General features: G+C 35.0%; 1 long non-coding RNA gene across 1 annotated transcript; it reads right to left on the bottom strand.

Annotated features, from left to right (window-relative positions):
* Nucleotides 1-584: 584 nt before the first annotated feature.
* LOC149566383 (uncharacterized) lies at nt 585-1,681 on the bottom strand. Its single transcript, XR_016361559.1, has 2 exons — nt 1,633-1,681; nt 585-1,359 (listed from the first exon to the last, which is right to left on the bottom strand). It is a non-coding gene; the product is annotated as an uncharacterized LOC149566383 (long non-coding RNA).
* Nucleotides 1,682-16,476: the final 14,795 nt, after the last annotated feature.

Raw genomic sequence — 16,476 nt, 5'->3', positions numbered from 1 at the left:
TATCTATACATGATCTCTCCCTTTGTTTCCCTATCTATTTTTATTACTATCAATATTTTCACCTCTCTACCCCTCTTTTAACTTTATATTATTCATCTTACTTACTCTCCCTCGCCCCCCTATTCTCTTGAATAATAATTTTAATATTGCTAGCTACTATTGTAGTAATCTATCTACAATCTTTTATATAGTATTTTCTAGCTCCATCTTGTATAATCCATTTAAAAAAACATTCCATTAAATAAATATAATTTTTGCATTATCAAAATAGCAATGCAATATTATTTTGAGTGAAACTTGAATGGACAATAAAGTCAAAGAAAAGACATGTATTCTGAAATAAATATCACTATTTAATCCTTTTCATTGAGGCCAATGCAATTTGGATATGGATCTCTTATCATAAGACATTTAAAGATTGGCAATTTAAAAGAGATTATTTATTATAATAGATTATTTAATTATTCACATGTTGAATATAATAGCATCAAAATTAAAAATAAATTATAAAATACATAGAAGTAGAACCTTGCATGTCAAAAGTATAAGAAATGTGAAATTGAACTGAACATTCTAAGTACATCTCGTTGAAAACCAATATTAAATTTATTCTAATAATATTTTAGTCATTTTCATATAGTTGCTCCTATTTCAAATAAAATTTTCTCGACCGATCCGCTATATTTACCCTACTTTTTGCTGCTTACATTGCACTATTTAACAAAAATACAACCCACAAAGGCATGGAGCTCTTTTCCAATATGAGTAAGCTTGATGGTACAATGTTCTAAGATTGAAACTTGAACAGACTACAAAGGCCAAAAAGAAAGAAGAAAAGAACTGCAGAATTTTTGTCACTGCTCTGCTATGTATGCCCAAATTTATGCTTCATATAATGTCAATCTCCATTTGTAGCTCCCTTTTTATTGTTGGAGGGCAACTTCTAAACTAGAATCTTTACTTACAACTCCCCTTTTTTCTAGTCAAATTCATTTTCTCTACTTCCCACATGGACTTTTCCCTTGAAAATATCTCAACATTACCCATACATGATCCTTCAGGACCATCTCCACTGAGAACCCCGTGTTTGTGATATTTATGATATTAAGTATTGCATATGAAACCCCACTATTGGCTGCCTTTTTCTCCTCAACATCCCTTCCCAATACACCACATGTGTTGATGCCTAATCTCCATATCCAAAAATTGCCAAATGCTTTCAATGCGAGATACTGGAGAATGATTGGATAATCAAAAGAGCACAAACACCCTTTCTAGATAGATCATATTTGCTCAAGCATCCTCTCCTTCAAAAATTTGCACTAGTTAAAGAAGAGCCCCTGGAAACATCAACGCTAGCTGCAAAAATTAGTGACCATCACTTTTCCAAATTTCCCAAATCTGCTAATAAAAACTTCCAACTTTTCATGCATTTGAAGAAACCTAACGGTAAATGACATTTCATTGACAGTTCAAAAATAGTACGATGATTATGCCATTGAACAAATTTGAAGTTTTCTTAAAAAATTCAAATTAGTACTCGAGGGAATCGTGAGCATCCACCACAATGACTGTTCACAATATGTATGCATAAATAGGAAGGAAACTATCGGTGCTATTTCCTTTACCGACCCTATTTTTCTCTTTCCAGGCGTCAAACATCGTCGAAGTGTCATAAGCTTCCGGAAGCACGTCTCACAATAATAAGCCTATCGGCTTCATTATTAGAATTAATGGTATGTGAAATGATTGGAGAGGAAAAAAATTAGAAATCTAGATATTATCTATAAGGATAACTTTAATAAACTCCCTTTTAGAAAAAAGTATAAAATTTTGGCGAATCAAACATTTGTTTAGGGAACAAAATTAATTTCTATTGGTGAATTTTTATTTTTAGGTAGGAAATTTTTTAATTTTATTAGCGATTATTTTTCAATCATATGAAAATTCTATAAAATCGTGGCGAATCTTTCATTAGTGATGAAAATCATTGAAAAAAGTATGCATACCTAGAAATAATGTTATTATTATTATATGGAGCCTAATTAATTATCAAAACTTTAAGGTTAAATCTGGCAAACTTTTATCTTATAGTTTCACTTCAAATTATTGAATGGTGGTTTGGGGGAAGCACTCCTATTATTTTTACCTATTGGATGATCTTAAATCAATGGTCTAACCCATATTTCAAGCTAAACTTATAAACAATACCAAGTTTTAAAGAAAGTTCTCAAAGTAAAGACACATGTCCCCAATGAAACCTATTTTTGACAAAGTGAGAAAGGATAAAAAGTTTCATGAAAAGTCTTCAAAATAGAGACATGTGTCAAATCTACATACTTAATCTATAGTGTAACTTATTTTTTTACCAAATATTTGTGAATATGACCATCAATTAAGACAAGCCTTGAAAATTGTAGGCAAATATATTTAAATTACTACATAGAAAAAATAGATTCCATTGGTGAAGTCATCACTAAAATATAAATACTTATGTGTTAATATTGGCGATTAGCCTAAACATGAGACCCAATTTTGGTAAAGTGTAGGCAACATGGACACCCCAAAAGTGCAAAAGAATTAGCCAAATTTGGGGTTCCCAATGAGTGAGATTAGTCAAATGGTGAATTTTAGCCACTAAAGTTATCCTTGATTATCTATTTGATTTTGTACTCGAGTTCAAGAGAATATGTTTCTTATCAATATATTATAACCAAAAGACATGATGGATTTGGCAATAAGAATAGGTTTCTTCCAACACTTTTGGGACCTCCTAAAGATGGATTTGACTAGAGCTACCAAGGACTTCTTTAGAATAGGTAAACTCCTAAGAAAATTAAATAACACTTATATAAAGTGCTTGTTCCCAGAGTGTGTGGATCGAAAATCCTCTATAATTTTAGGCCAATCAGTCTATGCAATATTGCCTATAAAGTTTTTTCCAAGGTTCTTGTTAACCTACTTAAATCATACCTTGACAATTTCATTGGACCTCCTAAAAAAGGATTTTTTTTGGGGAAGCAGATCCTTGATGTTGCTATAACTACTCATGAAGTTAAATTCACTCAATGGAGAAGAGTAAAAACTCAGGTATGGCTATGGAATTAGATATTTCACACGCTTACGATAAGGTGGATTGGTCTTTCCTCTATGAGGTCCTAAGTAGAATTGGACTCAATAATAAAGTCATTAGAATGATCAAGATGTTGGGGGTGGAGGCGAGGGTGTGAATTAGTTATCTTGGGTCCCTTAAAATAATTTATACCTCCTTAAACTTATCACCAAATGAACTTTATTAATTTAATGTAGCACACAACCGACTTACATTGGTTTATAACTTCAAGTAGCCTATAATGCAAACTAATATGTAAAGTGGCTTACTTGCAAGTGACACAAAAAATTTAGACTCTAATTTCATCATTGAACATTATTAGGTACATCGAAAGATCATACAATTCTCACTAGTATAATTATAAGGATATGGATACGATCTATATTAGATAGGTATGTGGGAATCCAACCTAAGAATCAAAGACATATAAGTCAAGATAAATAATGTAGTTAAATTCCCCAAGTTTAGTATAGCAAGATTACCCCTGTATCAAGGCATGAAATAACATGTAACATGTAAAGAACAAGGAATATTGTTAGTCACGGAGATGTTGCTAATGCACAGACCATAAAGTTCAGTTAATTCAGTCCACAAATTCCCTGAAATTTGGTCTTCCTCAAAGATTTTCGTTGGATTTGGATTATGTTTACAAATGCAATGTGAACGTTACTATTTACTTTTACTTTTAGACTCTAATTTCAACAAATACTATATCCAATCCAAATCAGCATTTCTGTGTGAACATTTCGGGACCCATTAGCCTTGTCGTCTGCATTCCTGAAATTTTCAGTGGCAAACAAAGTCTGTAGCGTGTGGAAGATGTTGAGAAACAGCAAGTAGAACGGAACAGTGAGATGATAACTTTCGTAGTCTCTGGCATGTCGTGGAGGTACTGAAAAGACAAAAGCCTGTGTATGTCTAAAATAGGTACATCTAATCAGTTAGAGTTTTTAATGGCAGACAGAGTCTTTAATGTGTGGAAACTGTACAGAAGCAGCTATACAGAAGCAGCTATAAAAGTAGAAAATGTGTTAAAAATCTAAAGTCCCGTTTGGTTGCTGGAATATGAGTGGAATAGGAAAACGAAATTAGAATATGTTTTATATTCACTGTTTGGTAAGCTCAATCGGAATTGGGAATAGGAAGACATATTCCAATTTTGTCCCTAAAATGAGCATATGTCTATGCCAAAAAAATTTTGTTATTGGAATAGGCCATTTCCATTCCCATTCCGATTTTCCATTAAAAAATTATTATTATTATTATTTTTTTTTGTTTTTTTTTTCAGTTTTTTTTTTTTTTTTTTTTTCGATTTTTTTTTTTTTTGAATTTTTTTTTTTAACTTTAACTTTTTAAATTTTTTTTGTTAAATTTTTTTTTAATAACAGTTTTAAAAATTATATCTATTTGTTTAAATAAATGAAAATGAAAATGAATTAACTAAAAAAAAAAATTAAATTTTTTTTAAAGAAAAATGTTTTTAAAAATACAAAACTTAACCTTATTCCTATTCTATTTTTGTACAACCAAACAATAGATTAACATATTCTCAGTTGAATTCCAAGTGCACCAAACATGATTGGAATTGTCTATTTCTATTCTCATTCCTCATTTCCATTCCCATTCCATTTTTCTATTCCTATGCTAGCAACCAAACGGGGCCTAAGTGTTTGTCTTACGTAACTTTGACGTTTTTCGTGCCCCTATAGCCGTTGTCATTGTTGAAGGAACAGACTCCTAATGGATAGATAGTTCAGTAGTCGTAATAGTTTTGTCATAGATATTTTTATCTTTTTTTTAAAGTTTCAAAAAATAAAAATATATATGTTAATAGACGAACACAAATGTATTAATAGTAGATCATCTGTTTAGCTTATTATGTGTAAAATTTTTGCAGTGCTACAGATGTAATTTTGTGTTACAAGTTTGTGTGATAAAAGTTATTATGAAGTTACTCAATTTTATGTAAAATTTATGTAATAATAAAAAAGAGTTGAACATAAAATCAAATTTATAAAATTGTGTAAAATTGTCTTTTCCTGTAGTTGTGTTATATTTTTCATTCAGGTTGTAATTATCTTCAAGGACTATTATTTTAATTCTTCATTTGGTATCAAAATTGGCTTGGACCTAGCTCCCTCATGGGGAGGCTTGAAATAATGAGTGTGGCCTTTGGAGACCCTCTTTTGTGTGTTTGTGAGATCATATTGTAGATTTATCTCATTTAGAGAAGTTATATGTTTTTTAATAGAATTTATGGGTATGATTGTGTAAAGATTCTTCCATCAACATTTCAAATCACTCTATGTGATCCATCATCAAGATATGACCAATCTATCTCTCTTCTCTTTGGCTCTCTTGCATCTTGATAATGGATCACATAAAGTGATTCGAAACGTTGATGGAAAAATCTTTATACAATCATACCCATAAATTTAGTTGGAAACTAATGGATTGTGGAAATCTTATAGCCTCAAAGTTATATGTATGCTTAAACATTGGAATAGTTGAAGTTGATGAGGTTATCAAGTTATCAGTTGAAGCAGAAGTCTACAGAATTGACATGTGGATATCTTAGCCTCAAAAGAGTAATGTTGTTGATGTTTCTTGGTGTTTGTTTTAAAGAAAGACCCGAAATGAGCAAATTAATAACTGCATTGGAAATTGTAATAGCATAAATTTATACCCTCATGTATATGGCATCTTAGTGATTTTCCCTCCTTAGCCTAAGATCCAATTCTGCCACCATCACTCTTCCATGTTACTTGCTAACTCATTATTTAGCCAAAATTTTACACAAGGAAGCCCTAGTGGCATAAAAAATGTCTACATTGTGGAGACTTACGCGAATTGTACTCACGTTTGAAAATCTATAAAAGTGTAGGCAATTATTGGAGCATTATGAATTTGCTAACATGTTATTGTATCACTCCCAAATGATTCTTTTGTATTTTAAATCATTCCAAGTCCATAAAATAGCCACTTCAAACCCTCATTGGGTCTTCTTGAATCTTCTTGCAAGTTTCTAGCTATCTTTTAGGTTCACTTTCTTGAAAGTCTCTTGCAATCCATTATTGTATTCACCACATTCAAATTCTTCCTCTACATGTGGGGAGTTTTCCTCTCCTTGTATCCTTTGTACTATCAATTTTCTCCATCTCATTTCTACTTTGCATTATTACCATTATTCACTTGCATATTTGATAATCTATCACCATTTTGATCGTGTCTATTTAGTCATCTATGGAGATGAAGAAACCAAAATGGGGGTTTGATTGAGACAAGCCTCTCGAATGGTCCCAAACATTTCTCTTCTTTGAGATTGCATAGGTTTTTAGATTGCATTCAAGGCATGGGAAACTTCACTTTGCATGCATTATTAATCTCTCTCTCTCTCTCTCTCTCTCTCTCTCTCTCTCTCTCTCTCTCTCTCTCTCATTTTAATATCACTAAATATTAAAATCCATAATCTTTATTTCTTTTAAATACACGAAACAGTCTCTTTATATATTTTATTTTCATTCCATCATTCATGTTTTCTTTAGTTTATCACTTTCTACATTTTCTAGATTTATTATGTCACCCTTGCACAGTACATGTACAAGATGCCAACACATCATATTATCATCTTGCAATCACATTATAGTCCTTTGGGTCATGTGATTATCCAAGGTAGTGACCTTGACAACTTCAAGATTTTGTCCTTTCAATCTCTTCTTTTGATTTGTGTAACTTAAATATTCATATCACTTCATACATGCACTCAATTCACATAGAGACACATAACTATATTTATGTATCTTTCCATCTAGACCTTTAAGTGTTAATCAATACATGATCACTTAGTTGGCTTTTAGCTAATCAATCCCATCATTTGGTTACAAACCAATCTAATTGACACATTTTGTAAAACGTCTCAACCATAAAGAAACCTATAACTTAGTCTCCAACGCACCTAATACTTCTAGCGAACTACTTGAGGTGGTTAGAAGGGAATAGTATATCATTTAATACGTTAACCAAACTCTAGATTGGTCCATTATTTCCTCCTCCATAGTTTGGTGAACTCAACGTGAACCACTACCTACTTTAAAAGGCATTGTGATAGTTACATCACATTGTGGTGACCATCACGCCTATCTCCCCACAACCTTGAAGGGCACCTGAAAAAGCTCTCTTTCGAGCCTTTGGATGAACCCAATATCAAAGAGCCTTCTCCTCTCTATGTTCTAGCTTCCATCAATGGCATTATTGCCAAGGGTGTCTTGGTGGACCCCTCTAGCCATGATGGCATCATCAGAGAGGAGGCACTCTTTGTATGCAGACTAAACTATAGAAACTACAGTGATTGCATGATGTTGTTTTTATATGCATGATATAATATCCCTACCTCTTTTTGTATCTTTTTCCACCCTAACCATTTAGGTGGAGACCAAAGTCATTTTTACCACTTTTTTCATAATCCCTAAATAAAACCTTTTAAGGATCAAATTGGGTGTCCCTTGGTTGGCATCCATAGGTATGTCCCTTCAATGGTTTACAAGCATTTGAAGTTTCCTCATGAAGGGATAATTCATATGGTCCAAGAAATCGGTTTCTATCCATTGGTGTCTCATGGAGACTTCACCCTAGATCACTTCTAGAATAATGTTTTTGGGCCCTTGCATCCCTGGTGAGATGCCACATTCATTTCTTATCAAACATACAAAGTCAAGGAGATGAGCTTGCATATTATGGCCACCTTCATTGTTCCTCCTCGTGAGGCTCAGTGTGCTCCTTCATTGGCTTCTTGGCTTCTTTTCTACCAACATCCCTGAAGAAGCAGGTATCCTATGAAAAGCCTCCTAGACCGCCTAACATTTCACAATCGTCAATGGTGCTTCCAGTTTCTACATCCTCTTCACATAAGGATAAAGGAAAGGAATTGATGTTGCCTAAACCTAAGATGTGTCCTCCACCTATCATTCCCATCATCTTAGACATTCCTTGCCCCACTATTTACACTCAACGAAGGAAGCCTCATAAGATTGCACCATCATCCCTAACATCTATTGCTTAACCTTCAAGGGTATTGGAAAAATAAAACAACAGAAACAAAACAGAGAAAGAAGGAACTTCTAGCTTAATTTTATTGAATAATAGGTGCAAATTTATACAATAGCTTGACCCAACAACATTCTTAAATGATTTCTAATTAGATTGAAAACAACCTACTTCATGGTTGACAACACACACAAACTTACAACTAACTAAAACTTATGGACACCTAACTGAACACATCTACAATAAGAACTTGGTTCAAACTAAAACTCTTTGACTCAATCTTAAACTAAACTTGTGTTGTGAGCAACTCAACAAGGTTTTCCACATGTGCAACAATTATTATTGACTACTATTGGAACATTAACTCTAAAAAAGGGCTCCTCTTGTTCCCCTAGCTACTCATAGGGGAAAAAGTGAAAAGTTTCCCATGATTGAGCCTTGAATGTCTTGAGTTGTAGCTCCACCTCTCACTCTATCAATGCAATGTTCCATGTTGTCTTCCATGACACCACATGTCTAACCCATGGAGCATGATGGTGTTGCTCATGCACAACATCCTCATCTTGGACTCCACTTACGCTAGAGAAATCTTGCATACAAGCATAAGTGACATCTTGGACTCCACTTATGCTAGAGAAATCTTCCATACAAGCATAACTGACATTGTTGAGAGAGGGCCCTAGCTAGAGAGATTGTTAAAGGTTGAAGAGCTTAAAAGCGACCCCCATCAGCCACTGCCTTTGTATATATTACTATTCTTCGATCATCTAGCCATTTATGTCCAAATAGGAAAGCGACATTCATTGGCAATGAAATGAACAAGAATTAGAATTTATAGTTTTCTAGAAATAATTATTACCTGAATTGTTTGAATGCAATGCTCCATGGCTAATATCTTCTCTGCGACAAGCTTCAACCTTCTTAGTCTTTATATTTGTATCCAACTTGCTATCTCCAATAGTTGAAAGCATTCACCTTCTATCAGAAGCTCCTCCAATGATGTGCAGTGTTATAAACCTTGTATTGTCTCAACTCTGTTGCCACCTTCTAGGTGAAATACTTTCAGTGAAACCAATTTGTAACGCCCCGCCAAGGGATCCAAAAGAATTAATCTAAAGTTTCACTAAGTTTGCTAAACATTTTTATTTTATTTTAAAGTAAGAAAGTATGACATACACATCAAACAAGTAGTAGCGGAAGCAATAACATGTAATCATCGACAAACATACATTGCAAGTTACATTTTTTAAAGATCCCAAGACGTTGAGTCACGTTTAAATTTAATTAATTCTAAGTCTAACAACTAACACATACATATAAAAGAATAATCAGAAACTCCAATGTCCATAATATACATTTGTTCCGAATGCTCCTTGGCAAATTAATTCGGAATGCTCATTCATCCACTGTACATGTCACAGGGTATGAAAGGCTTAAAAGAATATACATATGTAAAGATCAAGATACAACATCCTCAAATCCATGATACAAAGTACAGTAAAAATATATGAAACTATTCACCATACATGATACATCCATACATCCATAATGATAAAACATCTATCATAAAATCTAACCATCCATCATACTAATCCAAGAACATAGTGAAGGTAAATGCCAATCACGAAATCTCCAGCCACGGTGACCACGGAACGGATCTCATTGGTAAGAGTAAAAGCACTACCACCCGACCGCGTGGAACCTAACTGGTCCACTCCCACCGTGCTGAGGAGATAGTCTCAAGTCCCAAATAGGATAACAAAACCTATAATCATAAATACTTTCTAAGTCCAGGAAATCCTATAAGTATGCTAACTCAAGGGTTCCTAAAATGACCGACATCTAAATCCCAGAGGTACCACAAGACACGTAGGAAACCTAATATGCAAGTGGAAAAGTGTCATCGCAAAAGTCATGTAGAAGTTACCCGAGCAATCCCTTAGGAATCCCGGGTCCCTACTGATCCTGCGGCCACTAGTATCCTCTCGTACTGACGAGGCATACTATGGAATGCAAGGTCGTAACCAAGCGTCCTCTCTACCCCATCCTAGTCTGTACTAGCACTCATGGCATGGGAGAGAACATACAATTATCTTATTAGGTTCATTTTCTCTCATTTAGTGTAAATGTTTTCACTTATTAAAAACGACTTACAATGGGTTTCTCAAGGCAGCCACTTAGGGCTCCGACCCCCATTGCAAGCCACTTCCCAACTCTACACATAGATAACCTACCCTAGCTCATGAACTCATAAATCAAAGAATCATAATAAAACCATCTCAGTCCTATGCGAGCAACTGAAAATATCATAAAAAGATAATCCACAAAATATATCAGTTCTTCATGAGCAACAGATAACATCAAATAGTAATCAAGTAATCACGACAGTTCTCTATTAGCAACTGAAGGCATCAATGATAAGTCACAAAATCCAATGGTTCTCTAATGAGCAACCAGAAAGTAATACAAGTATAACTGATCGAGACTCAGAAATGGTTATCAAATATAACTGATCGAGACTCAAAAATGGTTAAGTTAGGTATTCTCAAATACATACATCTCAGCTTCACACAAGGAAACTGGAGAGCAATCACAAACAGTAAACACAATCATGTCATAGAGCACTTCATCACATTACCATGGTCAGGTTAAGAAAGATCGAGACCAAATCATCAAGACATCACATTCACAAACCCCGAGCCTCTGGTAACAACCTGAACTGGTCAACGCTAAACCAACCCCAAAACATTCAAAGTACAAAGTCAACATCAAAGTCTCAGAGATTGGATCTGAAAGTATATTATTTAAATTAAGGTAAGGTTTGTGTTTTAGTTCAATGTCGAATTCAAGTAACAAAGTTTTCACAACTACCCTTTTTCGAATAACCCAGTTCTATAATAATTTACATTAAATCAGTATCCAATTTTATAATTTAGTCAAATAACATTCCTTATTAATTAACTTAATTAAACTAATTTTAATTAAATTAATTAATATTTATTAGATCTAATTAATTATTTTAATCCAACCAATAATTGTTAATTTATTAATATTTAAACAAAATTATTAATAAATTACAATTTACAACTATAACAATGCAATTAATATTTATTTATTAAATATAAAAAAAAAAATTTAATATATTATAAAAATTAAATATATTATAATTTTTATTATTTAAAATTTTTAATTAAATAAAATTCGTTTTTTTAATAATTAAAAAAAAATATAAAAAAAAATTTTTAAAAATCGAATTCCCAACGTTTATAGCCCGTCGGCTTTGGCCGCAGGCCTGCGGTCGCAGGGCCTGCGGCGGCAGGTACTATGTACCTGCCGTCGCAGTACCTGCGACGCAGGTACTGTCGGCCTACGCCGACAGTGGGGGCGGGTACGGGGTAATTCCCTCCCCCCCACTAACATTACATTTAAATATATATATATATATATATTTTTTATTTATTTTTTTTTTTATATGAATTTAATTTATTCGAAATAAAATAAGTTTTTATTAAAAATTAATTTTGTTTAATTTTTAATACAAAACAATTTCTTCCCAAGGATAATTATGTAAAATGTAAATATATATATTTATATATATATATTTATTTATTTTTATTTATTTTTATTTTTTTTTTATCTAGAACTTTTCAATATCATTAAAACAAAACCCTTATCAAATTAGATCTTAATTTCTAAATCAAGAAAAACAAGGGTTCTAATTAATTCATCCAGTCTCCATGGATACAGAAATTATTGACGAATAATTAATAGCTTCACAAGATTGAAAGCTTAAAACTTTTATCACAGAGAATACAGATCTTCAAACCGCAGACACGAAGAAGGCAGGAAGGGATAATTGCATATTTAATGGATAAAAAACACAAGACCCTACCTGATCCTGATGCTATTATGCAACCTCCAGAAAACTGTATGCGAATTCGCTCCTCTCAATAACCTTCCCCTTCAAGACTTTCTTCGTATCAGCCTTCTGAAATTTGCTTCCAAAAATTGTCTTCCTCCCAAAAATTCTCGTCCAAATTCGTATCTTACGAAAATGAACCCCCAAAGTTGTGATAAGCAAATTCTCCTCAATTCGGGGCACTAATTGTGCGTTTACCCGAGAAGACTCTTTGCACAACTCAGTTAACTCAAATTAACTTTTATTATCTTTTCTAATTCTTTTGCATTCAACTTTCATGCACAATAAGTTGAATTATTAAATAACTCTATTTAAAATTTCACTTGACTTCAATTCTTAATTAATTTATTATTTTAAATCTTATGTGCACTTTTAAGAAATTAAAATAACATTAATAATTTTTATAATTTAATCTTTTAATTTAATTCTTATATTTAACTCATGATTAGATCATGCGATCTAGAATTCTTAATAAATTTATATCTTTCAACTTTTTAATTTATTTTAGAACTTAATTGATAACATATTTAATTAATTTAAATAACAATAATATTTAGCATTTATTTAAAAATGAACTCCAAATATATTATTATTAAATTAAATAAATATTATCCTGTTCTAAATATATCTTAAACTTTAATTTCCAACTTTAATTCTTTTATTTAATTAATTAATTAATTAATTAAATATAAAGATATCATAATTAATTCCTTAATAAATTAAATCATTAATTAGTCTTTTTAATTAGACTTAGTTAATAGAAAATACACCAAGGACTCATAAAGCAACATACGAAAACCCATCATAGAAAAATACATACCACATCAAACAAAAAGGTTATAATCACAAAATTACATCATTTGATGCATTCGGAGGGTACTAACTCAGATACTTGTCCTAATTATTAATTAGGACAATTGGCTAGAGGGTTTAGGATTTGGACTTAAGAGTTTATCTCCCCTCTCTTACCATTGAGACAGTGCGATAGGGTACGCTCATCCTGACAATTCAGGGAAGTCGATACCCGGTACCTGCAACCTGCATAAAATCCACGCATGTACAAACACAATATTCTAAGCTAAACAGGCAATGGCAGGAAGTGGTGCATCGTGTAGATCCCGACTAGCAGGTGACTACGACTCCCTTCCTTAACCATATCAGAAACACCATACATAAATAAAACAGCACGCACACCATACACATGCAGTATGGGGTAAGTATCCATAAGAGGCACATGAAATAATAAGCCATCTAACTAATCATCATCGATAACTAAAACCATTGAATAATCATCATACATGCATGAAATATAGAGTACCAAGTAATCTCATCATATAATAACTGAGTGTAAACATCATCTGATAATCTCTAAAATAATAATACTACTCATCAAACATAAATTGGCCTAAAAGAGTTTGGCAATCATAACATAAATGTAGCTCGAAAAATGTAAACTAGGGGCAGGCACTACATCCACCCCCCCTAGACTTAGGCTTACTCCTGGAAGCCTATAAACAAATAGGGATATAAATCCCGTAATCTAGATGCATCCTCCCATGTCGCTGAAGAGTCATCAGTAGGGTCCCATTGGACCCTTACCTGCTCTATGGTTCGACCCCTGAGGGTCAACTCCCGCTGCTCCAGAATACGACTTGGCTCCAAAGCCAGTTGCCCGTCCTCTACCTGTAATGCATTCCAATCAAGAATATGTACAACATCAGGAATATACTGTCTAAGTACTGAAACATGGAAAACATCATGAATGCGAGCAAGGCTGGGCGGTAAAGCAAGACGATAGGCAACTGGACCAATCCTCTCAAGAATATCGAATGGTCCCACAAAGCGAGGTGCTAGCTTCGAGCCCTTTCCATAACGGATCGGACTCTTCCGCAGACGCACTCTCAAGAAAACCTTCTCACCCACAGCAAACTGCTTATCTGACCTATGAGCATCGGCATACTTCTTCTGCCTATCCTGTGCCGTTGTCAAGTGCTCTCGGATACGCACCACCTGTTGCTCCATGTCACGAAGCATCTCTGGGCCCAACAGGATGCGATCCTCAAGGCTATCCCAACTCAAAGGTGTACGACAAGGGCGTCCATATAAGGCTTGGAAAGGTGCCATGCCAATAGAACTGTGATACCCGTTGTTGTAAGCAAACTCCACTAGGTAGAGATAGTCCTCCCAATGAGTCTGCCTATCCATCACGTACATCCTCAACATATCCTCGAGAACCTGATTCACTCTCTCTGTCTGCCCATCTGTCTCTGGGTGATAAGCTGAACTGAAGTTCAACTGTGCTCCAAGATCATGCTGTAGTGATGTCCAAAATGCGGACGTGAAAACATGATCCCTATCCGAAATGATCTTTCGGGGAATACCATGTAGTCTCACAATGTCACGCATGAAGACATTAGCTACTGAAGCTGCAGTGTAGGAAGACCTGATTGGTGCAAAATGTGCCACCTTGGTCAACCGATCAACGGTGACCATGATAGCATCATGACGACGAAGAGTCATAGGTAATCCTACTATGAAATCCATAGAGATGATGTCCCACTTCCATGAAGGAATGAGATTCGGTTGCAAAAGTCCTGCCGGATGCTGGTGTTCTGCCTTGACTCTCTGACACTCAAGACATCTAGCCACAAAATCAGCAATGTCGCGCTTCATCCCGAACCAAAAGAATAAACGTCGCAAATCTGCATGCATCTTCTTGACACCTGGATGTGCCGAGTAAGCTGCACGATGGGCCTCTGATAGGATCAATATGCGAAGCTCATCCAGTAGCGGCACATAGATCCTTCCTGAAAGTCTCAAAAGGCCATCTGACTCTAGGACATAGCCTGAAAACTTTCCCTCCAAGGATCTCCCTGAATTGATCTCACTGCACACCTCCAGATACCATGAATCAGTGGGGAGTGCCTGAAGTATCTGACATCTCAAATCGACACTAAGAGTCATAGATGATATCACATGTTTCCTGCGACTCAAAGCATCAGCTACGACATTCTCCTTCCCCTGGATATACTTCACCTCAAAGTCATACTCGCACAAAAACTCCATCCAACGCCTTTGCCTAGCATTCAGATTAGGCTGCGTGAATATGTACTGAAGACTACGATGATCGCTATGTAGTTCAAATCTGTGTCCCAACAAGAAATGTCTCCATCTCACTAAGGCATGAACTACTGCTGCTAACTCAAGGTCATGTGTAGGATAATTCAACTCATGATCCTTGAGTTTGCGTGACTCATATGCAATCACTCGACCATTCTGCATTAGAACTGCTCCAATACCCTCGAGGGAAGCATCTGTACACACCATGAACTCACCTTCTGGATTAGGTACAGCTAAGATCGGTGCACTGGTCAGAAGCTCTTTGAGTTTCTGAAATGCTTCTACACACTTTTCTGTCCAAAGAAACTTCTTTCCTTTCCTCTGAAGGGAGGTAATAGGGTGTGCTATTCTGGAGAAGTTTTGAACAAATCTGCGATAATACCCAGCTAGACCCATGAAACTACGAATCTCCGACACAGTAGTGGGTGCAGGCCAATCGACTATTGCCTGGATCTTCGCAGGGTCTACAGAGATACCTTCGCTTGAAATAACGTGTCCCAAATACTGTATCTCTGATTGGAAGAAATCACACTTTGCCGCATTGGCATAAAGTTGATTATCTCTCAAGCACTGCAAAACTAAACTCAAATGTTCCTCATGTTCCTTTTGGGACTTAGAATATATCAGAATATCATCGAGGAACACAAGAACAAATCTATCAAGATAGGAACGGAACACCCCATTCATTAAGCACATGAAAACTGATGGGGCATTCGTCAGCCCAAAGGGTACCACTGTGAACTCATAATGCCCGTAGCGAGTTCGGAAGGCGGTCTTATGAATATCAGCCTCCTTGATGCGAAGTTGATGGTATCCTGACTTAAGATCAATCTTAGAGAACACTGTAGCTCCCTTGATCTGATCAAATAAATCATCAATCCTAGGTAAATGATACCTGTTCTTTATTGTCACCTTATTCAGCTGTCTGTAATCGATGCAAAGGCGCAAAGAACCATCCTTCTTCTTCACAAAGAGCACTGGAGCTCCCCATGGTGATACACTAGGTCGAATACTACCCTTGGCCAAAAGTTCCTCTAACTGCAAACGCAACTCACTTAGCTCTTGAGTGGTCATACGGTAAGGAGCTCTAGAAATAGGTTCCGCTCCTGGAGTGAGCTCAATGCTAAAATCAATGTCTCTCTTCGGAGGCATGCCTAGAATCTCGCTCGGAAAGACATCAACATACTCCTGTAAAATAGGGTGATCTAGGGTCTTCCTCGTAGATTCTTCCTCATCAAGCTCATTTACCGAAACGGCAAATACCTGACACCCCTTACGAAAG

This window comes from Cupressus sempervirens, chromosome 3 (assembly GCF_028749045.1).
Source record: "Cupressus sempervirens isolate cs-2001-9-10 chromosome 3, ASM2874904v1, whole genome shotgun sequence".
Taxonomy (NCBI): Eukaryota; Viridiplantae; Streptophyta; class Pinopsida; order Cupressales; family Cupressaceae; genus Cupressus; species Cupressus sempervirens.
The sequence above is the reverse complement of the archived record's forward strand: the minus strand, read 5'-3'. Positions and strand labels throughout refer to the sequence as shown.